Source organism: Pinus tabuliformis, chromosome 2_2 (genome assembly GCF_031772625.1).
Source record: "Pinus tabuliformis cultivar Carrire ecotype Pingquan chromosome 2_2, CPIR1, whole genome shotgun sequence".
Lineage (NCBI taxonomy): Eukaryota > Viridiplantae > Streptophyta > Pinopsida > Pinales > Pinaceae > Pinus > Pinus tabuliformis.
This window is the reverse complement of record NC_142300.1, coordinates 123,142,845-123,168,445: the sequence shown is the minus strand read 5'-3', so window position 1 is coordinate 123,168,445 and position 25,601 is coordinate 123,142,845.

The window sequence follows — 25,601 nt, the reverse complement described above, 5'->3', positions numbered from 1 at the left end:
AGGTCATTAATCCGTGGGATCGGGTACCTATTACGGACGGTGATCTTGTTCAGTGCCCGATAGTCAATACAGAGTCTCCAAGTCCCATCCTTCTTCTGTACCAACACAATTGGGCTCCCGCAAGGCGATGAACTCGGATGGATGTGGCCTTTCTGTAGAAGCTCCTGAATCTACCTCCTGATTTCATCGTTCTACAGAATGAAGCACCGATAAATTGGTCCATTGGGTAACGGTGCACTTGGGGTCAGATCGATGGAGTGCTTGACCTGACAATGTAGAGGAACCCCTATGGGGGAGGTGAAGATGTCCTCGTACTCCTCCACGACCTTATCCATCTGTAGTTGTCATGCAGAGGGACCCTGTCTGGAGGTTGTGGCCATCGTCTTCTTCTTTCCTTGAGGGCATATCATCAGGAAAACAAATTTTCCAGTTTTGGGAATGAGCTTACTACATTGTTTTGCAATAATCAAAGAGATGGCAGCAGGCGGTGCTACCTCTGGTATCCTGTACAACTAATTTCCCAAAGTAATAATAACAACACAGGGCCTTGATTCATACACAGCATGTCGCTTCCACAAGTATGGTTGTCCTAATAATACATCACAAACTTCAAGCGGAGCAATGTCACACAATACCTCATCTGTGAAGGGCTTGATGTTGTATGGAAGGCGACACTATTGGCTCATGTGAAGATCCCGTCCTTGGTGCAGCCACCCGATGGTGTACGGTTGTGGATGTGCTGTGATCAGTAAGCCCAACCGCTTCATGACCTCTGCCGAAATGAGGTTCTTTTGGCTCCCGCTATCAACAATGAACTATAGCGGGGAGCCCCTTACCCACATGTGGGAGTGGAAGAGACGCTCCTCCTCCTCTGGATCTTCGGGTTCATTTTTCTGGATCTTGGCAGTAGCAACAGTGGCATTGGGATCTGCATGAATGATCTGCTTCCCTTTGTCATTCCCCTTGTCGGGTTCTGACTCAGAGTCGGAACATGCATCTGATTCTGAAACCTTTAGTTCAACCACCAGTGACTGCTTGGCCCGACACTCACTTGTGTTGTGAGTGGAGCTCTTATGGAACTCACACCATTTTCCCGTGTCCTTTTTCGGCTTTGCGGCACTATTCTTTGCTTGTAGCTTTGGAGGGTTGTCTTGGGCTGCCCCGCCTTCGCTTTGTCCCTTGTTCTGTGGTTTAGGGGCACCTTTCCCTTACTTTGGATTTGCAGATCCAAAGTCTCGCTTCTTTTGTTTAAACTGCTGCTCGATCTTGATGGCATATCGGTATGCGATGCCGAGTAATGAGATGTTCAGGAATTCCATTTCTTCCTGGATGTACTTGTGCAAGCAACCGCGGTATTTGAGTATCAAATGCTGCTCCGAATCTTTGATACCCATCTTCGTGCGAAGGGTATGGAAAAGATTGGTGAACTCTGGCACATCTTGATCCCTTCCCTGCCGCAGCATGGTCCACTTTATGTATTCGTCCTCATAGCTTCCAACAAGGTAGTATTGCTCCTTAATGGCATCCCAGAATGAATTCTAGGTGGGTGCGGCTGAAAATAGCGAGCCTGTAGTTTCATCCTTCTGCTTGCAGTAGGCTTCCTACCAGTCCTTGACATGGGGGGCTGCTTTGAGAAGAGCGAAAACAATCTTTTCCCGACTCAAAAATTCACGAACAGAAAAATAACCCTCTAGCATATTTAACCATTTATCTACAACATCTACGTCTATCTGACCCTCGAATATGGGGATTTCAAAATTAACTTGTACCTTAAAGGGCATGGCGTTTCCAAAGTAGCTGCTAGAAGCTGATGCGTCACTTTTGGGTAGCTGCTGAAGGATTTGGGCAAAGTTGTCCATCATCGCGTTCCGTTGTCGCTTGAGTGCTTCTTCGAGCAAGATTTTGATAGGATCTCCTAATCCCTCGTCTTTCTTCTCATCCGCCATGGGAGGCCATCAAGATTTGCGAGGTTGGTCTTGCAAAGGTTCGAACAGTTGAAGCCCTAACTCCTTATATCCCGACCTCGTTGGGGACATGCAAAGAAAAACAGAGAAAAAAACAGACCGCTCTGATACCACTGATCCAAACTTAAATAGGAACGCAACAAATTACCGAGATAACCAAATACACAAAGATGCAGCTGAAATAATACTTCATTTCATTAATGGAAAATACTGAAATATGATTACAACCAGAAATGGAAATAAACTAGTTAGGGTGATGGTAGCTTATCTCTGAGAAGAGATGTGTGGCTACATGCCTTTGAACTATCTTACAATGAGGCTCGAAGGCCTATTTATTGTTGAGAAATAATGGAAAACCATTCACATTCCAAAACCTAACCCTAGAAGATGAAATGCCAAAATGTGGGCCCCGTTTTTGGGTAAGTTGGTACATCAACTTCCCGGGGTCACGAATTGGTCGTACTATCTCTGTTTTACGCGCATGATAGCCCGTTGGAAAGATCTCTCCAAGGACTATGACAAAAAAGACGATTTTTAGATAGAAAAATCATTGGCAGTAGATTTCCCAAAAAACGTCGTTTAGGGCCTCAAAACGGCTCCAAAATTTTAGGACCCGAAAAACTGCTAAAAATAGTAAACTGTGCTATAATTAAGGAAACTGAAAAAACTGAAAGAAGCACTAGAGGGGATCCAAGTGGAATTAGTGGGTGGCCACCAATATCCACCTAGATCAGAGTGAGAATAGGAAATTACAGTAAGATATTATTCTATGATCATATCATATTGTAGATCAAAATCCTCATCCAATTTTGATTGAAAAATCACAAAATCGATGGATGAATTTGGGCACTCTTTACCATGTATATGAGTCGAGTCAATGTTATAATGGTGATGGTTTCCTAGGACTATATTCTAATCAAGGGCTTGAATTTTACTTGAATGACCACCAGGATCATAAGATTCTTGATCAAATAAGAATGTAGAAGCACCATATTGAGATATAGAGGTTTGAAAAAATGGAAGTATAGAAATATTCTTCATCCTTTTTCTCCTTTACTTATGAGATGTAACCACCTTGTACCTAATTACCATTTGGACCATCCAAATGAGAATCAAGTGTATTTGAAGCAAATGGTGATGGAGTGATTTGACCAAGTGAATCAATTAATAGGGATACATGTGGTGTGCATGAAAAAGGCTAAAAGGTATCCCTTGAAGAGGCAATGTTTTCAATCAAAACAGATTCAAGATTAAAAAAATGTGTATTAATATCATCTCAAGGAACCAAGGGGTCAGTGTTCACCTTAGACTCCATGGATTCATTATAACATTCAAAACTTTCCTAGATGAAATCATGATCATGGAAAGGAGATGAAAGTGGAATAAGTGGATCAAAAATTTTATTTTCATATTCCCAACTCCAACATCAACAAGAATACACTTTATTTGGTAATAAAAAGGGGGAAGAGAATGGAAAAACGGGTAGTGGGATCCTCCTATGCAATTTGAGGTGTCTCATGATAAATATAAGTTGGAGGAGCAACATCAACCATGGATCAATATTCGAATTTATTCAAGGAGATTAGAACCAAATGCTAAAACTTCTCACTCATGAAACTCCAATCAACATCTTCCTTGAAAATTTCATAGCAAAGGTGAAGAAACTCAAGAAAATCCTTTAATGATTCATTGGGTTTCATTTTAAACCGATTGATCCTTTTATATACATATTGATAATTATACCTACCTAAATATTCATGAATCTCCTTAACAAGTTTCTCAAATGAATGAATAGAAGCAGTTGGTGATGTATGACACCAACACTTGACACAACCTTCAAGTGAGAGGGAGAACAGTCTGGCCATGAAATCCTTATAATATATTCCATTAGAAAGAAAGAAATGAAAAAAAATTAATCAATTTTCCAAGCACATTTAATTCACCCTCACTATCAAATTTAAACTAAGACAAGTCATGAATAATTTTTGCAGCGATTGTAAGATCAAGCTCTTTGGAAAAACATCCTGGGATTCTAACAGCCTTGGTGAAAACTTCATCTAATAAAAGTTAATAAAGGAAAAATAATAACACAATTAAGGGAAACTTATTCCAAGTTGAATGTTGGGCAAAGATAACCTAGTGGGAACCACTGAATGTTTTCATTTTTAATGGGAAATTGCAAATGCAAAGGCATTACAAAGGAAAAAATGAATTTTTGGCACATTTATTTATAAAAATAAAGGGAATTAAGAGAAAATAGAGGTGAAAGTTCATATGTTTCATGTGAAGAGGAAAATTAAGGAAAATAATGGAAATTGAAGAAAATAGAGGCCTCATTGATAAAAAATACTTCTGAGGATCAATGGGCAGGCTTGGCCAGTGTAACCTTTTGTTAGTTCAGTTTTGGAGCTCTCTCGTTATTCTCTCTCTCTTAGTCTTGGACACTTAGAATTTTCCTAGAGAACTCTATATTTGGAGCAAGGAAGGAAAAGAAAACAATAGGGAAGGAAGGAAATCAAGGATCAAGAAATGAAGAGTAGGATCAAGCAACTTCAGCAGGAATACTTGTAGGTGACATATTGCATGTGTGATTTCCTTGCTAGTTTTGACATGCATGGCTTTTCATGTTGGTGTATGGTACTCTTGTTGTCTAAGGAATGGATTTTCCAGCTTATGACATATATTTTCAGCCTAGCCTTGCCTTTTTCCAGATGCCATGGTGTGTTGGGATGTTGATATCAATTTTAAGCTTTAGAAATGCTTGATGGATTTTGGAATTCAGGGTGGAGGTGGACTCAAGGTTCATTCCCAAAGGCCTAGGACTCCATTTACTAATTCTGGCGGGATACATGGTAAAGCCTGAGCGAGGTGTCTCAATTTAGGTCCTAGTGATCTTGGATTGAATTTCGGTAAAGCCTAAGAGACAACGAGACATAAAATTTCTCAAGGATAGTGATGGATTCCAGATGGCATTCCAAGTTCAGTTTAGTTTTGTAATTAGATCACTAGTTTTGGTGTGGTGACGGATTCGTGAGGGTGGTGGTGTTTTAACATCTGGATTCCCTTGGTTGTTTTGGATTGGTTTTTCCATGAGATACCACTTTCATGCTTGGAATATGGCACGAGGGTGAATTGATGAAAGAAATATTTGGTTCAACCATGTCTATGGTTGGGTGGTACTTGGAAGTCCTGAACCTAGTCGGATTTTCACATGTTTCATAAAATCTAAGTTCTGTTGCTTTTTTACTTATTTATGTCAATTTAATGGTTGCTATCTCACTATTATTTTCATGTTATTATGTTCGTTATATGAATGGTTAAGTGATTGGTTCATGCCATGGTTATTTCATGTATCTACTTGTAATTGTTTAAATGATGGATTCAAGACCTAATTGGTGACATAACAACTCAAAGGAGAAGGTTTTGATCCTTCTTGTCATGTCTCATAATATTTTTCAGACACTCATGCTTTGTCTTGTATCTTAGACTTATAGATTGGATTGATGACGAGTGTTTGGTAGAATTTCAATCATGACTGAAGATGCTTAGGCCTAGTCTCGGAGTTAGATTTTGGTTTATTAGTATTGTAATCATGTGTTTAATGGATTCTGGAAGTTATATAAAGTTATGGGCAGTGGCCGAAATTATGGGCTTGAAAAGTTCCTTAAAATTTGTAGACTCTGGCATATGACTATTGGAAATATTCCCTAGATGCAGGCATGTAGACTTATGGGAGCGTCTAGAGCTCTCTAGATGCTTGCATGCCCATAACATGTGAGAGTCGAAAGGTTTAATAACTTAAAAACTCAATGGGACCCAGGGTCATCATACCTGTGTGGTTGGGATGGTTCCTGGGAGTGTTTTTGTTGATGTGGAAAGAATGTTTGAGGGGTTTTAGTGGATTCCACTTCCTGAAGGAAATCTAGGAGGCTGAATCATATCATTCTATCCTTGTGTCATATGTTTACCTCGCTTGGTCGGTTACCTGGGCAGATATGGGAGGGTGGGGCTACATAGTGGTATCAGAGCAGGTTGTGGTCTCTTTGGGTCATATTTGATACCACAAAGTGGTATTAGAGTGTGGTTCACCCCTCAGACTATATGGGTGGCCTGTTGGTCATGCATTCATGTCAGTTGCATATGTGTTTCTTATGATTGTATTCCATGTGTGTGTTGCATTTACATGGTGTTGATCAAGGTTGTAGTGATATCTCTAGGTGAAGTTTGATGGTGTTGTCGTAGGATGAGTTGTCATGAGTCTATGGTTGTATATGAATTTGTTATGCATTTCAATGATATTATGCATGCATTGTCATGGTTATGGTTATGCATACATTGTAGGTCAAACATGCATTGTGAGGTCATTGTGTGAAATTAGGTCATCCTGATGATATTGGTGAAATTATGATGCTAATGTGTTGGCTAAGATAGAGTAGGAGATGCATATCATTAAAGTGAAGTTGTAACAATGGACTTCAGGGTAAGAGCAGATAATCATATAGGTATTATATGTTTGGCATGAAGGTATTTTAGTTAATGGATTTTTATATGCATTAGGGTTATATACATTAGGTTTATGTACATGTCTATTTATGTTATGGTTACATACATGATAGAGGCTAGTTGATTAATGTAGCCATATGAAGATGTGTTAGATAGTCATGAGTGGTAGTAACATGTGGTTGTATGCATTGCTCTTGTTGTTTTATGTTAGATAACTTGATGGTTATGTCATATGTTGTTGATGAGTATGTTATAGGTTAACTTGTTGTTGTTATATGATATTTAGCTTGATGATTAGTTTATATGTTGTTGATGAGCATGATATATAACTTCTTGTTGTTATATGCTAGTAACTTGATGATCAGGGTTATTACATTAAGATCTTGATGTTATATGTATCATGTTAATTTGGATTGGTCTATGGAAATGGTTAGGGTTATGACATTAAGGTATGAGTCAATATATTGTGATATTGTGTTGTGATAGTCCAGACTGATTGCACATAAGAGATTATTATGCATGAACTACAAATGTTTATGAGCTTATGATGTGAACATGTTAGTTAATTACTATTATGGATATCATGATATTACTTTTGTTGAGTTTATGCGTTGCGGGGTTATATTGTGGTAACTATATTGATTGTGTAGAGAATATAGCCTCCCTTGAGATACTTTAAGGTATGAGCTTTCTTATGCCATCTAATTTTGCTTGAATGTTTGACTATGTTGTTTGTTTTTTGTTTGATTGTTTGGTGTCTATTATGACACATGTTTGTTTCTGAATGTTTGATTACTTGAAGGATATGAGTATGTGTCTATAAGATTTCTTGCCGAAATTATCTTGTTTTAAGATGGTTGTACTAATACATATGTGTTGAGACAACTCATATGTACTTGAATGTAATAGGTGATAGTTGTAGTATTATGTCTAATGACTATGAGCTGATTATTAATTATGACATGACTGCTAGTCTTGGTAAAGGTTGATTTCAAATTGATAGATATGATTTTCTTGATATTTGGAACATGTGGTTGACATGTTTAAACAGTGTAGGAAATATTTTTGGTATTAGGATGAAAAGGTAATAGCTAATGTGTTTATATAATGAACAATTGGGTGATGTGACACTGCATAGTAACACTCAATTGTAGAAAGGAAAATGTCAAAGAAAGGAATCAGAAAATAATTCTTTTGGCTATGGTTGGAAACCATAATTACAAACAAATGAGTTCTTTGCATACAGGAGTGTTCTTAACCCTAATATTTTCTAAAATTATGTGGATATGTGTTAGATTCATGAACTTGTAGTTGCCAGGTATATTAGCTAGTCTCTAGTTACAGGTGGATCTGTCAAGGGCATTGGAGTTCCTTGAGAGATGGCGTGGATGTGATTAGTTACAAGCAATGTTCTTGGCACAACAAGGTAAGGTAAAAAATGTATTTCTATTTTTATTTAAGAAATGACAATTATTTTTTCATGGCAGTATGATACAAGGGACTACATGGAAAGAAATTGCCATGGAACCTTTATGAAGGCTCAGGTTGAGCTTTTCCTTGGAAGCATTGGGAACCATGGGGATTGAGTCATGACATTTGTTGTTAGTCTTGTGATTTTTATATTTTGGTGATTTTTTTTCTTGATTGTGGTTTTGTTTGTGTCTTGTGCATGGCCATGCCACTTTGGTTGTGGTGTCGTATTATTGTTGGTTTTCCATGATTTTCTTCTTATTTGTTTCTTGTCTTGCCTTTTATGTTTGGGATCTAGGGAATTGGTTGGGAAAGAGGAAAGTTAATGGAGCCCAAGGAGAGTTGAATGAAGCCCAATAGGTGATGTAAGGCTAGGATGAAGCTCAGTTCATGTATAAGGGTAGTTGAAGGCAAGTGTATAACAACTAGTTGGATTAGTTGGTTCCATTGGTGTAAATGGATGATGTCAAGACAATCATGAGAAAAGTAATTAGGAAAGGTAAAGTAAATAGATTTGAGGCATCAAATTCCTTAGCTACATTGGGAATTTTTTTTCTTGATGTTGTACATGTGTTGCATGAATAAAGGAAGTTCTCTTAACCTTGACCTTATGATATATGTTAATTATGTTGTGATCATGATTGTGTCAATGTATATATATGTATACATGTATATATCTATGTATGTCATTTTCTGACGAGATAATTATTGTTTTGTGTTAATTTTATATATATGTATGTATGTATGTATCCATGTCACTATTTGACAGGGTCATCATGAATCATTCTTGTGGAGGAATGTTTTCTTATGCAGGGGAATGGCATGGAGAGATTCCTTGTTCATGAGGAATCAAGTGGGAAGAGTAACTTGACAAATATTTGAGGTCAGTATCATGTGGATATGAATTGATATTATGTGATTATACTATGTCTATATTTATGCTATGGATAGGCTAATGATGAGAGATACATCAGCGAAATGAAAACAATGTGATGCGCGACATGCTAGGATAAGCATGGATGGCAGAGACACAAGAGAAGCAAGCTTGCTTGGTAGAGACAATGTGGTTTTGGATGTGTGATACTACTATTGTGCATATATTTGATATGTTGTAGATGTTGCATCTATGATGTTGTGCACATGTGGTGTTGTGCATATATAGTGTGTGTACATGTTGTTATGTAATGTTATGTATAGGGTATGCAGTTTTGGGCATAGACATTTCTATATACATTTTTGATATGTGGTGTTGTGTGCATATGGTTCCGTGCACATTTTGGATATTAAGGGTTATGTAAATGTGGTGTTGTGTGCATGTTTTACATGTGGTGCTATGTAAATAGGGTGTTGTGTTCATGACTGTACAAGTGGTGTTGTGTACATGTTGTATGTATGGTGATGTGTACAGGTGGTGTTCTATACATGTCATGTATATGGTACTATGTACATGTGGTGTTGTGTATGTGTCGTGCATGTGGTGTTGTATATGTCTAGAATTGTGTACACGTTGTATAGCTGGTACAATGTAAATGTGACATTGTGTACATGTTGTACAGGTGGTTCTGTGTACATGTGATGTTGTGTACATGTTATGTAAGTGGTGTTGTGTATAGCGAATACTTTGTATATTTTGTACATGCGGCATTATATGCAAGTTGTACATGTTGTGTTGTGTACATGTAATATTATGTATGTGCATGGTGTAGTCATGATATCATGACATTTGTGTTCATTGTGTTGTACTTTGTGTATGTATAGGTATTGTGTTGTACATCAGGCGTAGGTGTATACATTGTGCTATGGTGTACACTGGATGTACGTGTATGTATTATGTTGTGTTGTACACTGGGTATAGGTGTATGCATTGTATGTTAGGTATAGGTGCATGTATTGCATGGAATTTTATGCTGTGTGTGGTTGTATGTTTGTGATGCACACTATGTGTATGTACACATGGTTGAAGACAGGGCACTGGATGTTTGTTGGGTGTGGAAACTGATCTCGTGTGCATACAAAATAAGGACAAAGGTAGAAGCTTATGATTGATTAAAGGATAAATATCAGTAGTTTATTTCAGTTTTATCAAGCATGTGATTTATGATTTTGTTTTATGATGGTTACATGTGATTTATGATTTTGATCCATGATGGTTGTGCTTTTAGCTAACCTGATGTGATATATTTATACATGATTATCGATCAAAGATGTTAGTTTGACTTGTTGTGACAGAAAGTAAATAGGATTGCAAGTGTACCTTATTGATGAGCTACCATTGAGGTATGATTTGAACTTATTTCATTTTGTTTTAATCTAATGGAAGTTATGTGCTTGGTACAGGAAGCTAGGAAATGAACGGTTGGGTGGTTGAAATCAGCTGCAAGTATTAGCAACAATAGCAAAGGAATTGGAACATGCAGTAGTATGTTGGTAAAGAAATTTAGGAGAAGGGAAATTGTGGGACACTAGTATCAAATAGTGTCCAGTGATTACAATGAGCATGTTATGACCAGTATGATAGCTTGACGCATGTATTTTCCTTGGTTGTTTGAAATTCACATGTGAGGAATCACTTCCAAGGGATGGATCACCCAGGATAAGGGATTTTGGGGAACTTGGAAGGTGGGCGACTGCATGGAAGGCGTGACTATATTTGTAAATGGAAGTCTTTCGGATTAATCACATCATTAGGATTGGGTCAACGTTTCAAACCATCTAATTTGGTTCATCTTCAGGACAAGGTGAAAAAATCATACAATCTTTGAGAATAAATAGCAGGGATGAATCATAGCCCATGTTCAACCATTGGGAAAAACTAGCCATTGAAAACTAGCTATTAAGAACTATCCATTGGAGATTAGGTAAAACGAGATTCAAAAAATGGAAATATTTGATATTCTAATTTTAGTTATGAATTATTTTAGTTACGGTAAATTAGTAATAATAGTACTAATTTTTCAAGATAAAATAAGTTATTTAATAAAAATGAAGGGAGATTAAGTAACAATACAATAAAAATAGTTGTTATATATTAAATTACTAATCAGGTTATTATGCTTCAAGGGATGGGAATTATTTAATATAAATTTTATTAATAAATAGGTAAATGTTTATTATTTATTATTATAAATTTGGTTGTAAATTAGTATTGTAAATCATACACATCGTTAATAAGATGGTTAAGAATAAACTCTAAATATTACAAGTGATAGTCATAAGGAAATTATAAGAATATTAATTACTAGAGAGGTATAGATCTAAACAATTATTTACTATAAAGAAAAGGTAAAGAGGATTTATGAGGATTCCTGAGTCATTACTAGGGTTGACAATTTCCACCATAGGAAGCTTAGGGCGCCTATCAAAATTGAAAGGCATGCTAGAAATCTCAATAGAGACAATGGTTGGAAGTTAAGTAAAATTTGGATTCCAACCCTCTCCTTATAATCCTCTTGTCTTTATCCTCTGGGTTCTTCTTTTTATTCCCCCTTGTTAGGGTCCCACCCTAACCCCCTTATTTATGTAGTGGGATCGAGTCATAGTAAAGAGTCAATAAAGCCCATATTAATAATTGTAAGTGGTTAACCCGTAATTAATGATGGGACCACAGTTAGTTGCAAATGGGCCATGGTATTAGATAGATGGTATTAATAAAACCCATGGTATTGATCCATGGTATTGCATGTATGAGTCATATATAAAGGATAGAGACTCCCTTTGAGGAGCATCGTGTCTTATTTCTGTATCGAGCTCTGCTTTATTGGAGGTTTCCCCCTCGAAGAGGCCAGTGGACATTGCTTTTTGAATAATAAAATATTCGTTGTTGTCTCTCACTATTCTATGTTCTGGGTATCTTTCTTCGCATATTCTGTATTTGGGTATCTTTTGCTGGTTAAGACCATAACAAGTGGTATCAGAGAACTTTCCAGGGCCAGTGGGATCTCCATTTCTTAGCAATTTTTTTTTTGGCTAGAGACGTGTTCTGCCGTCTTTAAACCACAGGATTTGGCGTTGAGCGCATAAACCTGCAGATTTGGGGAGGCATGCATGCAGGAAATACAAGAGGTGTTCATGCTTGTTGGACTCCCTTGTAACCCCTGTGGGTACCCCTTCTAGTAGTAGTGGATTAGACAGAACCACTTAGGGACTATCTTCCAAGTACCTTCTGGGTATATCGGAAGCCCCTTAGCTCCTCTGCAACCTCGGCATAGATAAACCATCTGCCATCTTGCTACTACAGTACACCAAGAACAGCACTTGGAGAGATTACTCACCCGTATGACAGGGTAGTCAAGTTGTACGGCTAAGGATTCGTTGATCCTCCTTAGTTAGAGCCCCGAAACATTGGGTCAAGTACTACTGTTAGACCCTTATGTATATTGCGATATGTAGCACCTGACACTCCTCGAGACCATAGTTCCCTTTTCTATCTGGAGATCACGCATTATCTCTGCTAGATTCGCTCGTGCAAAGGGGTGCAACAACAACAGACATCAGTCCCGTAGTTCTGAGTTAGCAGACCAACCATTTCGATCTATTAGATCCATCAGATCCGCAACAACAATCTGTTCCGCCACTCAAAGCTATCCGGTCCACCATTCATATCTCTCAAATCCACCTAATCTAAGTAGTTATGTGGGGTTCCTATACCGGGGCATGATTTTCGCAGGACTTTTGGTAGCATTGACATTTTGAGGATTCGGCTACTGCAGTATTCCTAAGGAAGGAGTAAAACTCTGTTAGGAGTTTTTAGAAAAAGAAAAAAAAAAGTCTGAGATCTCCTGGGGCGCTTATTGGTGATCTAGCCCATCAGAATCAGGATGATGAGCTGAGCACGGTGGTACCATTCAATTCATAGTGAAAAAAAAAAATTGGGTGGTCCCAATTTTCAAGAACATCAGGTTGGTGCATGGTAGAAACTAGAGCTCAAGCTATGGCCAATGAGAGGGTGGACAAACTTGAAGAATCCTTGCAATCCCTCCAAATTCATCTTGACCGACTAACTAGCATGATCCCGAGCATAATCCCAACGGGTAAGGAGGAAGCCCATGAGGAGGCATATATTGGCAATGGACACAGTGAGGGTGAGACTAGCCACTCTCTTCACCTTGGGGGCCCCCACCAACAATCCCGTCTGTGACCTCCCAAGTTGGATATGCATAAATTTGATGGGTCTCACCCAGCAGCATGGATAGCACAAATGGAGTAGTATTTCAATCTGAATAACATCTTAGATAATGAGACTCAGCTTATGGTGGGGAGCATGTACTTGGACAATGAAAGGTGGCAATGGTTGGAATGGCATCAACGTTGCAATGGACCTTTTAGGACTTGGACCTCCTTCAAAAAAGCTCTTATAGAACGCTTTGACAGGAATCTTCTTTTTTGGGTCGTCTTACTGAGCTCCGACAGACCGGCACAGTGGATGAATATATTACAGCCTTTGAAGCCTTAGCCTTCCGCACTAGGGGTCTCTCAGATGTGTTCTACACAGAATGTTTTATCAGCGGTCTTAAAGAAGCCATAAAAGCCCACCTCTTACTGCACCACCCTTCCACATGGACGGAGGCTTGTAAGGTAGCTCGTAACGTGGAACGTGCATTAGCAGCCTAGTACAGTCGCCTAAATTTCACCGCTAAAGGTTGCCCCCCACAGACTCATAGCACGACTCAAACACTTAAGGTTCAAAAGGTGTCACCTGCAGAAATGGTCGAAAGAAGAAATCAAGGATTATGTTACTACTGTGATGAAAAATACTCCCGAGGTCATAAATGCAAGGATCCCAAATTTTTTCAAATTGATGCCACTGATTACAGCTCATCGGAGGAAGATCCATCATTGGAGGAACATGAGGCGATAGAAGAGGACAACCAAAAGGACAATGTCCCTGACGAACCAATTATTTTGTTGCATGCTTTGGCAGGGATTTCTTCACCTCAAACTCTCAAAATCAGAGGTTTTATTAAACATCGCCCAGTAGTAGTCTTGATTGATATTGGAAGTACACATAATTTCATCCATCAAAAATTCGCAAAAGCGATGCATTGTTTTGTACGAGTAGTTTCTAACTTCCAAGTCCAAATTGCGGATGGGGGCACAATGAAATGTGAAGGCCTCTGTGAAAATTTCAAACTTCAAATGGGGGATGATCAGTTGAAGACCCACATGTTTGACATACACATGGGAGGGTGTGACATTGTCCTCGGTGCTGAATGGCTTCGCACTCTTGGGCAAATCACAATGGATTTCCAGGAGTTATATATGAGTTTTAAGCAGAACAACTCCACACATACCCTCTGTGGACTCCAAGCGAGAGCTCCCTCTATCATCAGCTTGCATGGGATGGAAAAATTGCTAAAAAAGGGCCATCATGGAGTTATAGCTCAATTTAATGCCATCCAGGTAGTCGAAACCAAGTCTCTGCTGATTCATCCTGAGATGCAATAGATTTTAAATAACCATCTGCCAGTCTTTGACAAGCCTCATGAGCTTCCACCCTCGAGAGGGGAACATGATCATAGCATCACCTTGGTTCCAGGGGACCAACCCCCAAATGTGCACCCATACAGATATCCGTTCACCCAAAAGAATGAAATAGAAAAAATAATCAAGGAACTTTTGGAAGCAGGTGTCATTCGTCCCAGCATTAGTCCTTATTCATCACCGGTGGTCATGGTGCTCAAGAAATTTGGGGAGTGGCGGATGTGTCCAGACTTCAGGGCCCTCAATAAGTTGACAGTAAAAGATAAATTTCCCATCCCGGTGGTTGACGATTTGCTGGATGAAGTCAATGGGGCTCAATTCTTCACTAAGCTGGATCTTCGCTCGGGCTACCACCAAATTCGCATGAAGGAAGTCAACAATCCAAAGACCGCTTTCACAACTCATGAAGGCCATTATGAGTTCCTGGTCATGCCATTCGGTCTTTGTAATGCCCCCTATAGTTTTCAGAGCCTTATGAACCACCTTATCAAACCATATCTCAGGAAATGTGTCCTTGTCTTCTTCGATGACATCCTCATTTATAGTTGCACTTGGGCCGCACATCTTCAGCATGTAGATCTACTCTTGCAACTTCTCCGCAAGCATAAATTATTTGTCAAGATTTCCAAGTGTTCATTTGGCATGGAATATGTTGAGTATTTGGGCCACATTGTGTGGCGTGAAGGTGTCAAGGTGGACCCCAAAAATATCGAGGCAATGCAGGATTAGCCTCAACCTAAGACCTTGAAGAGCTTGAGAGGATTTTTGGGTCTCACAGGCTATTATTGCAAATTTATCTGCAATTATGGTTGCATAGCGAAGCCCCTCACTCAACTCCTGAAGAAAAATTCATTCTTCTAGAATGAGGACGCACAACAGGCATTTACAACTCTCAAAAATGCCATGTGTTCCACTCCAGTCTTAGCACTACCTGACTTCACCAAATCTTTTGTCATTGAATGTGATGCTTCGGGTACGGGTATTAGGGCGGTCTTAACGCAGGAAGGGTGACCTATGGCCTTGAAAATCCAACAACTAAGTGGGAAGAATCTGGGCCAATCTACCTATGAGAAGGAAATGATGGCCATTTTACATGCAATAGAGACTTGGTGACCTTACTTATTGGGGTGACGTTTCCAAATCCGCACAGACCATCACAGTCTTAAATATTTTTTGGAGCAACGCCTATCCTCCCCACAACAAAATAAATGGCTCTCCAAAATGATGGGATATGATTATGAGATCATTTACAAGAAAGGGCAATAAAATAGTGTAGCAGATGCATTATCTTGCCAATTTGAGGAGGGAAGTACCCTGCTAGCAATTTCCCTTCCCATTCCAGAATGGATTGAAGAAGCTCACAAGGAATGGTTTTCACATCCAGGGCTCTCCCAACTCATTTCTCAATTACAGGCGGATCCAAATTCCAGCAAGGGCTACTCGTGGCAGGATGAGATTCTTTGCTACAGGGACAGAGTCGTAATATCACCAACATCCACCCTCAAAAGTCGCATTTTGGTAGAATTGCACTCAACCCCCATTGCAGGAAATTTAGGCTTTCAGAAGACGTATGCTCGCACTAGAAGATCATTTTTTTGGACAAGCATGAAAGATGACATCCTCACTTTTGTAGCAGAATGCGATGTATATCAATGCCACAACGGGGAGACTATTAAAGCACCAGGCACATTACAACCGTTGCCCATCCCGGCAGCAATATAGACGGAGGTTTCTATGGATTCCATTACAGGTGTTCCAAAGTCAGGAAACAAGTTAGTCATCATGGTGGTTATGGACAGACTTTCAAAGTATGCTCATTTCTGCGCCCTACCCCACCCGTTTACACCGACTTTGGTCGCTCAATCTTTCATGGATCAGATATTGAAATTGCATGGCATGCCCACTTCTATTGTGTCCAATCGTGACCCGATCTTCACCAGTAATTTTTGGAAGGAACTCTTCAAGCTACAAGGCACCCAGCTAAAACTCAGTACTCCTTATCATCCACAAACGGATGGTCAAATGGAAGCTGTCAACAAATGCCTGGAAACCTACCTTAGGTGTTTCACTTCAGAAAAGCAACATCTTTGGGTACAATGGTTACCTCTGGCTGAATGGTGGTATAACACCAACTATCATGCCACCATCAAAATGACTCCCTATGAAGCAGTGTATGGTCAACTCCCTCCTTCCCCTACTTCTTATATCAAAGGGGGCTCAAAGGTACAAGTAGTGGATCAACTCCTACAAAATTGCACAACCATGCTCGCCCATCTTAGAGAGAATATTCATCAAGCTCAACACTACATGAAGCAACAGGTAGACCACCATCGCTCAGAGCATCAATTTCAAGAAGGGGATCAGGTCTTTTTGAGGCTGCAACCATATAATCAAACATCACTCAAAGACAAGGGTTGTCAGAAACTATCTCCAAAATTCTACGGACCATATCAAGTACTTCAGCGCATTGGAGAAGTCGCCTACAAGCTGGCTTTGTCGCCTACTGCAAAAATCCATCCAGTTTTCCATATCTCATGCCTCAAGAAAGTGATAGGGAACAATTGCAAAATTAAAACTAGTCTACCTGAATTGGACGAGGAAGTGTCAATCTGGCTCCAACCTGAACAAGTCCTAGACACATGAGAAAGGCATCTACGTGGCCGCATGATTAGGGAAGTTCTCGTCAAGTGGAAAGACACCTCACCGGAAGATGAAACTTGGGAACCAGCCACTATTCTTCAGCAGTTTCCGTAGCTTCAGCCTTGAGGACAAGGCTATTCTTAAGGGGGAGGGCATGTTAGAGTCCCACCCTAACCCCCTTATTTATGTAGTGGGATCGAGTCATAGTAAAGAGTCAATAAAACCCATATTAATAATTGTAAGTGGTTAACCCGCAATTAATGACGGGACCACAATTAGTTGCAAATGGGCCATGGTATTAGATAGATGGTATTAATAAAACCCATGGTATTGATCCATGGTATTGCATTTATGAGTCATATATAAAGGATAGAGACTCCCTGCAAGGAGCATCGTGTCTTATTTCTATATCGAGCTCTGCTCTATTGGAGGTTGCCCCCTCGAAGAGGCCAGTGAACATTGCTTTCTGAATAATAAAATATTTGTTGTTGTCTCTCACTATTCTATGTTCTGGGTATATTTCTTCGCATATTCTGTATTTGGGTATCTTTTCCAGGTTAAGAGCATAACACCCCCCCTCCCTCAATCCCTCATGTATTTTTCATCCCCTTCTCCCCCTCTTCCCCCTCCCTTTTTCTTGATCTATTTTATTCTATAATTTTTAAGCGACGGTGGACTTTCTAAATTAATTCCCTCCTCTCCCCACTTTTTGTACTTTTGATAACTTATCTTTATGCATAATCCATCCCTATTTTAACAATTAAGCTCTTTGCATATAATAATTTGGATCTCTCTCTTAACTATGATTTCTTCATTATCATAAATCCTCTTTACCTTTTTCTTTATAGTATATAATTATTTAGATCTATACCTATCTAGTAATTAATATTCTTATAATTTCCTTATAACTATCACTTGTAATATTTAGATTTTATTCTTAACCATCTTATTAATGATGAGTATGCTTTACCATACTAATTTACAACCAAATTTATAATAATAAATAATAAACATTTACCTATTTATTAATAAAATTTATATTAAATAATTCCCATCCCTTGAAGCATAATAACCTGAATAGTAATTTAATATATAACAACTATTTTTATCATATTATTACTTAATCGCCCTTCCTTTTTATTAAATAACTTATTTTATCTTTACAACTTAGTACTATTATTACTAATTTACCTTAATCATCCTTCCTTTTTATTAAATATCTTATTTTATATTGACAACTTAGTACTATCATTACTAATTTACCATAACTAAAATAATTCATAACTAAAATTATAATATTAAATAACTTATAACTAAAATTAGAATCTCAACTATATCCATTTTTTGAATCTCTTTTTACCTAAACTCCAACGGCTAGTTCTGAACGACTAGTTTTTTTACAATGGTTGACCCTGGGATATGATGCATCCTTGCTATTTATTCTCAAAAATTGCATGATCCACATTAGTTGGTTTGAAACGTAAACCAAATCCTAATGATGTGATTAATATGAAAGAATTTCATTCACAAATATGGATCACAAAATTCTCAGATCTAACGTGACTAGATTTCCTCAGAACTGTGTAGTAGAGAAGGGAAGGTCGAGGATATATTTGTTTTGGTCATTAGCATTTCCAGATGGAAACAAATGCATATTGAGTGCGCCCTGGACCAATGAGTTGGGAATTGTTCTCTGAGAGGAAAAGTGGCATAATATTATAGAGTTGGGCATTGGATGTAGTTTGACTGTGGCAATGGATTCTAGACTTCCTGGGAAGGAGCTGAATCCTAGTATTAATTTTTAGGGTGGAGGTGTAAGCCTCTAGATTCCCTTATTGCAGATGTAAGAATCATATCCTTTTATTTGTTGGTTTAGAAAATGTGCATGTGTATATGTGGTTATTGCAAATACTATAATGGGCTATGTTATAAAGCTCCAATAAGAGATATGGTTGTTATCTAGTCATGTTGTCATGATGTTTTTCTTTTGAGCACATATTTCATTGTAAATACTACAGCGAGCTAAGTTATAAAACTCCATGGGAATTATGTTTTCTTTTCAATTGTTTTGCTAAGGTATTGGTGTGGTTTAACACTGAGGATGGTGTTCCCCAAGGGGCGGGGGTTCTGTAATATCCTTGTTGAAAATTTCATGTAATAAAATTTAGTAAAGGAAAAATAAGACCACGGTTAAGAGACACTTATTCCAAGTTGAATTTTGGGCAAAGATATCCTAGTGGGCATCAATAGATGTGTTTATGGGTAAAGGAAATTGGCAAAGGCAAAGGAAAAGGCATTAAAAGGGGAAAAAATGTTTTTTGCACATTTATTTATGAAAATAAAGGAAAATAGGAGAAAAGGGAGGTGAAAGGTCACAGCTTTCTTGTGAGGAGGAAAATGAAGGAAAATAATGGAAATTGAAGAAGATAGAGGCCTCATTGATAAAAAGGATTATAAAGGTTAGTTGGAACGATTGGTCAGTGTAAGATTTTGTCAGTTTAGTTTTGGAGCTCTCTCATTATTCTCTCTCTCACTCTTGGACACCTAGTGTTTTCTTAGAGCACTCTAGATTTGGAGAAAGGAAGGAAAATCAAGCAAAAGGGAAGGAAGGAAAGAAAGGTTCAATCAAGGAAGAGAAAGATAAAGTAGCTTCAAGAGGAATACTTACAAGTAACATATTACATATGTGATTTTCTAGTTGGTTTTGATATGCATGGCTTTGCATGTTGATGTATGGTTCTCTTGTTGTCGATGGCATGGACTTTCTGGGCTATGAAAGTGTTTTTTAGCCTAGACTTTCCTTTTTCCAAATGCCATGGTGTGTGTGGATGTTGATCTCAGTTTTGAATTTTGGAATTGTCAGATGGATTTCAGAATCGGGGGCACAGGTGGTCTCAAGTTTCCTTCCCGAAGGCCTAGGAATCCCTTGACTAGTTTTTTTGGGATACACAGTAAAGCTTTAGGGAGGTGTCTCAGTTTAGAGCCTAATGATCTAGGTTGGATTACGGTAAAACCTGACAAACAAGGAGATGAAAATTTCCTCAAAGATTGTGATGGATTCCAGATGGCATTCCAATTTTGGTTTGGTATTGTGATTGGAGCACCGATTTTGGTGTGATCATTGATTGGCAAGGGTGGATTGTTAGCTTGAGTGAGCTTGGAACCATGTTCAAAGTTAGCTGCGCTAACAAAAAATACCCTACACTATCAGCCCTTCCAGCAAAAACCTGTGTAGCACAGGCTACAATCTCACCAGAGACAATATTGGGGGATGCCAAAACCAGTTTCCTGCATCAAAAGGACTATGTCATGTGTTTATATTATGTTTGTGGTTTTATTTCGACCTTTGCAAACCCTAACCCTTGAAATGCATAAATTACAGTAACTTACAGATAACATATCTAAACTCTTCACTGATTTCTCCAAACATTCATAACATCACGTAATTAACCATATCTACCACTTTCACGCATCTGTTAAGTATTTTTCATGATAAATTCAGTAAACGGAGTGAATAGATAGTAAATGTGGAAGTAAATAATAACACACAGATACACAAGTAATGCTCCAAAATAACCTTTATTATTCTTAGATATTCAATTACAAACTCTTTCTACCTTGTGCACACAGCTATAGGGGCCTGTACACTCTATTGCGGACTTACCAAGGCCTCTACACACAGAGTTGTAGGAGCCTTCACCTTCACCTAAGTATAGACAATGAACTTCTTACTTAGACCAATTGCCCATACATAGACTTGGATATATTTTATGACTCTCTATGTCTCCTTTACATATCATCTTCTATTACAACACCATGGTCTGTGAACCATGGGCGAGTCACAAAACAGCTTAACTTCTAACAAACTAAGGGGCTTTGGACTTCCTAAATCCCCTTTTATTCTTATCGACCTTCGCTCTTCGTTCCTCAAAATGAGAATATTTTAAATAATAAAATTTTTTTTTTACAAAATTTACACCAGGGGACCCTATCCCAACGGGCCCCCAACACAAAGTCGTTACTCGTCCTGAGTCACTCTGTTGGTGGTTCCTTGATCTTTGCTTGTAGACCACTGAAATCTATCTTTAGCACTTGAAGATTTTTCATTTCCTATGCAAAAACTTGACAAAATTCCTCAACCAACTTCTCTGTCGTTGGACCTTTGACTGCAAGGCCCATGGTTCTCTGTGTCTGCTACATAGTCTTCAACTTGCTCTGCATTGTCTATCGCAACTAGCTAGCATCCTCTACCCAAGGCTACGTCCTTGAGGATATGATGGATTCCTTTTGACGCTGCTCATTAGTATCACTTTGGATGAGATTTCCCTCCTATAATCTAGTGAACCTTTGCACTGGTTCTAATGTTTGCACTATAGATATGATCTCGTCGAACTTCCTCTGCTTTTCTCAAATATCTGTTTCGATTTTCTGCAATGTTGGATCATCTTGAAGCGAGGTCCATAGTTCCATGTCTTGTTCAAACAACTAGGTGCAGTCCTTGACTACAACTTTTAGTGTAGCCATCTCTTCTTTAATAACATCCTCACACTACTCTCTAACTTCTGGAGGACTGATTAGCTGCAGCTTAAGTTGAAGCTCTGATATCTCCAACTGCAGCTCAAAATGAACTTTTCCAATCTCCTCATTTGATTCCTTTATGGAAGCATCTAGCTTCTGAATCTTTTTGATGGAGGCCACTTCTACTGGAACTTGGAGCTCTAGAATCTCATTACAGGCCTGCGCTATTTCTTCTTCGAGCTCTTGACTACATGTAATAACTTCTTCATGTTCCTTAAGGGCCTATTCCTTTTCATCGAACATCTATTGATTGTTGGTTTTCTTCGTTGATGATCAGTAGTGTGCATTGTTCCTGAACTCTAAGCTCATCTCATAATCCTTGATGCATCTTGTGTAATGTTTGAATAGGGAGAGTCACAAGGTTCAGACTTAAATCCTTCGAATGTAATAGGCGCACCCTATCCTCTGATGTCTCAACGTATAGTGACCCCTATGGTAACTCCACTATGTGGAGGTCCATGGTGAGCTCGGTTGCTAAGGCTAACCTGCTTGCTTCCTTCAAGCTCACTTTGTTCAGGATCACCTGTCCATCACTCACTTGAATAATTCTTGTCTGGACCTGTAATTCCCTTAGCCCCTACTACACATTGTCAAGTGTTTGATGGTATTGGTCCTCAATGTGGCTCCAAATATGTTTGGTTGTGTCATGTACCACATCACCAATCTCATCCAGGTCCCCCTTTGTGAGGACCAAAGGTGTTGCACTCACAGACTTGTTAGGTTTTTTCTTCTTATGCAGTCCCATGGAGCTCCGCTTTTGCCTACTTTTGACAAAGAAAGGGGACTTCAATCCTTCGCCCCCTTCCTCTTCACCATCTATTTCTACCTCTACATTGGCGGACTCTGTGTCAGACTCCTGAGGTAAATAGTGGCCTACAACATGGTGGCAATTTTCTCCTTTGGTGCTTCTATCTCTTTGGCAGAGCCCTTCTCTTTTGTTGCTTCTCTCTCCTTTGCAGAAGCCTCATTCTACTGCGTGACATTTTCTTTTGCTGTGACCCTTTCCTTCATATAAATTGTTTGTGCTTCCTTCTTCTTCTATTTTTTTGTTGCCATTGCCACCATGGTTTTCTCTACTTCACCTTCGGTGGCCTTACTACTTCCTGCGCCCACATCAGATGGGTTGATCCAGTCACTCAACCATTTATTGATGACCCCCATAATGTCATCTTTAGTTACAAAGTATGGAAAATTTTCCATGTGCCTGTGGCATCTTTCTTCACGCAGATATGTAGATTACGAAAATCTACCTTTAAATGAATAACATTGGCATACTACACATACAAGCTAGGTGATAACTGTAGCCGCTGGTTAATCACCATCGTCAACTTCGATTCAAAAAATACCCAAAATATTTTAGTCTCCATCAGGGTCCTTAGTCACCCACAACAAGTTGAACTTCGTGACCTCTCATAGATCTTGATTTTTCTATGGAAAATGGCTTTCCTTTGGCGCCATCCATGCCACTAGCACAATCAACAAAGTATCTAGGCGTAATGAAATTCATTTCCCTCAGGCCTTTCGAAAATCCTCCAAAAACTCATGACACAAATACTTAGCCCAATTATATTAGACTCCCTTATCACATTGCGCAACTAGAGATATCACTAGTGTTGTCCCTTCATTAGCACGACATTTGCCCATGACCTTCCACGATAATATTTGTGCAGCGAACTACACCACATCATCTAAGATGGAATTGATCGCATAGCCACGTGACTTCTTCACCAGCCTGAAGTTGCTCTTCTTCTGATCTGCTAACTTCTTCTCCTGCGATTTTCCAATGAAAGCATCTGCAAGGTCTATTCCTTGATACATCAAGAGTGCTATCCGAAGAATGAGCATATCAGTGATGTTGCTGTTGAAATGCGGCACCCACAACATATTGAGCAGCCCCACACACTCAGCTTTGGCCGCCCACTTTATTAGCTCAAGAGGTGTAACATATGACTCCTTGTAGTTGATGAGACCCATAAATGGGTAATTATATGGGCTCATTTTCCCTCCTAACATAGTTTAATCAACCACTCTCTTATCTTATTACATGTATTTGGATTATATTTATGCTTAGGGAGTGATTTGGGTTGGTCATTATGCCATGGAGTCTAATATGTGTTTAATGCATATTTTTGTTGAATTTTGGAGATAAAGTCAAAGATTTAATGCACAATTGGTAGCAATAATTTGAAGTAGACAAGGGAGAGGATTTATAGGAGGGTATCCCCCTCATTTATGACTCCCCACTTCGAATTCTCCATCATGCAGCTCGGAGCACAAACAACCACATCAATGCACTAGGAGGCAGTCGAGCAAGTGGAGGATAACTTCTGTTTATCTCAAGTTTTGGGAGCCAAGCCTCCCTGATTTTAAGGAAGCTGTTGGGAGCTTCAGTTGTATAAGTAGAGAGGCCTAGGGCCTCATTAGGAAGTTAGTCAAATTTTCGAATTTTTGTTGCAGCTTTGCTCTGCTCAACTTTGAGCTTACTTTTGTTGACAGTTTCATGTAATCCTATTATTATTTTGATAATAAAGATGAGATCCTTTTTGAGCTAGCACTGATTTACCTCAAAGGGCTTAAGCTCTTTGGTTAGGGCCCAATCCAATCAGCCAAGGTCATCTTGTTTGTATTTATATGCTTTGTTTCAGTTTATGAATTAGTTGTTGTTAGATGAATTTTTTTCTTGGTTAAGAATCAGTTTCTTTTGGTGATTTAGAAGGTTGTTTCCATTTGAGTTTTCTATATCAAGTTGAACAGTGATAGAAATAAGATACAAAAAGGCCATCAATAGAGCCTTGGCCTCCTTTCCTCCCTTTGGGACCATGAACTGAGGCCAAGACCCTCTTGCTGCCACAAAAAACACAGATTTTCCTTTTCCATAGGGTTTCTAGTGTTGCAGTTTGTTAGAAGGTTAATGCTTTGCTTTAGATCTCTTTCACCATGCTCATTTTTGTCTTTCAACAAGTTTCCTTCCATGCTTTCTCTCATTATAGCATTTTTTAGCATTTCTTTCCATAGCTCATAATCTAGATTAGCTTGATGCGAAATTCTGTTTTTGATGTACTTAGTTTCCTTCCTCGCTTAATCTCATTGTTTGATTTTCAGTTCTCTGGCAGAAAATATATTCTCACAATAGGTTATTCAATCATCCATCACAATGTCTCTTTGATCTATGCCCCACAGGTCGCCCAAAGTTCATTTCAAATATGCCTTAGTTTTCTCCACTTTTCCATACACTTTCCTCTCTTTCCTTGAACAAATTCGACCATATTTCTCCCTCCTAATCATTCTTCATGGACCCTAGACACATTGACACATCATCCTAGCCTTTAGATACTCTTTCCACCCACTTTCCTACCTTCAAAACCTCCAAAAATTCTCTCAGCATCCTCCTGTAGACCTCCTGTAGACCTCTTGTAGATCCCCTGCAGCCTCCTATAGATTTTCCTGTAGGTTTTTTTTTGAAGTTTGATTGTAGGAAAAGTCTCCAGAAGCTCACTTAAGACCTCCTAGGACCCATCCACACCATCCTACACCCATACAAATCACAAATTAACCCTCCATCGCCACCTAATCGCTACCACATTCACAATCAAATAAATTACATGCATGCCAATTTCACATAAAAATACATAAAAATCCCAAAAGATGTTTTTGGCTCATTTACTTCTATAAATAGCTTGAGTAGATGTTGTTTACTTCCTGAGTAGGTAATGGCATTCATTTCATGGATTTTCATCTGGCTTTCTGCAAAAGTAGGATTAGTTGGTTAAGTAGGGTTGGCTAGGTTTACTTTACATTTCAGTCTCCTTTTACTTTCTGCAAGTAGAGTAGCCTCTGTAGAGTAAGCTTTCCTTTCTTTCATCACATATAGAGCTTCTTTTGGAACCCATAGAAGTTGGCTTGAGCTCCTAGTGATCTTGTGTCAACTGACCAAGTGACAGCCTACATTAAGAACTAGTACTTGTG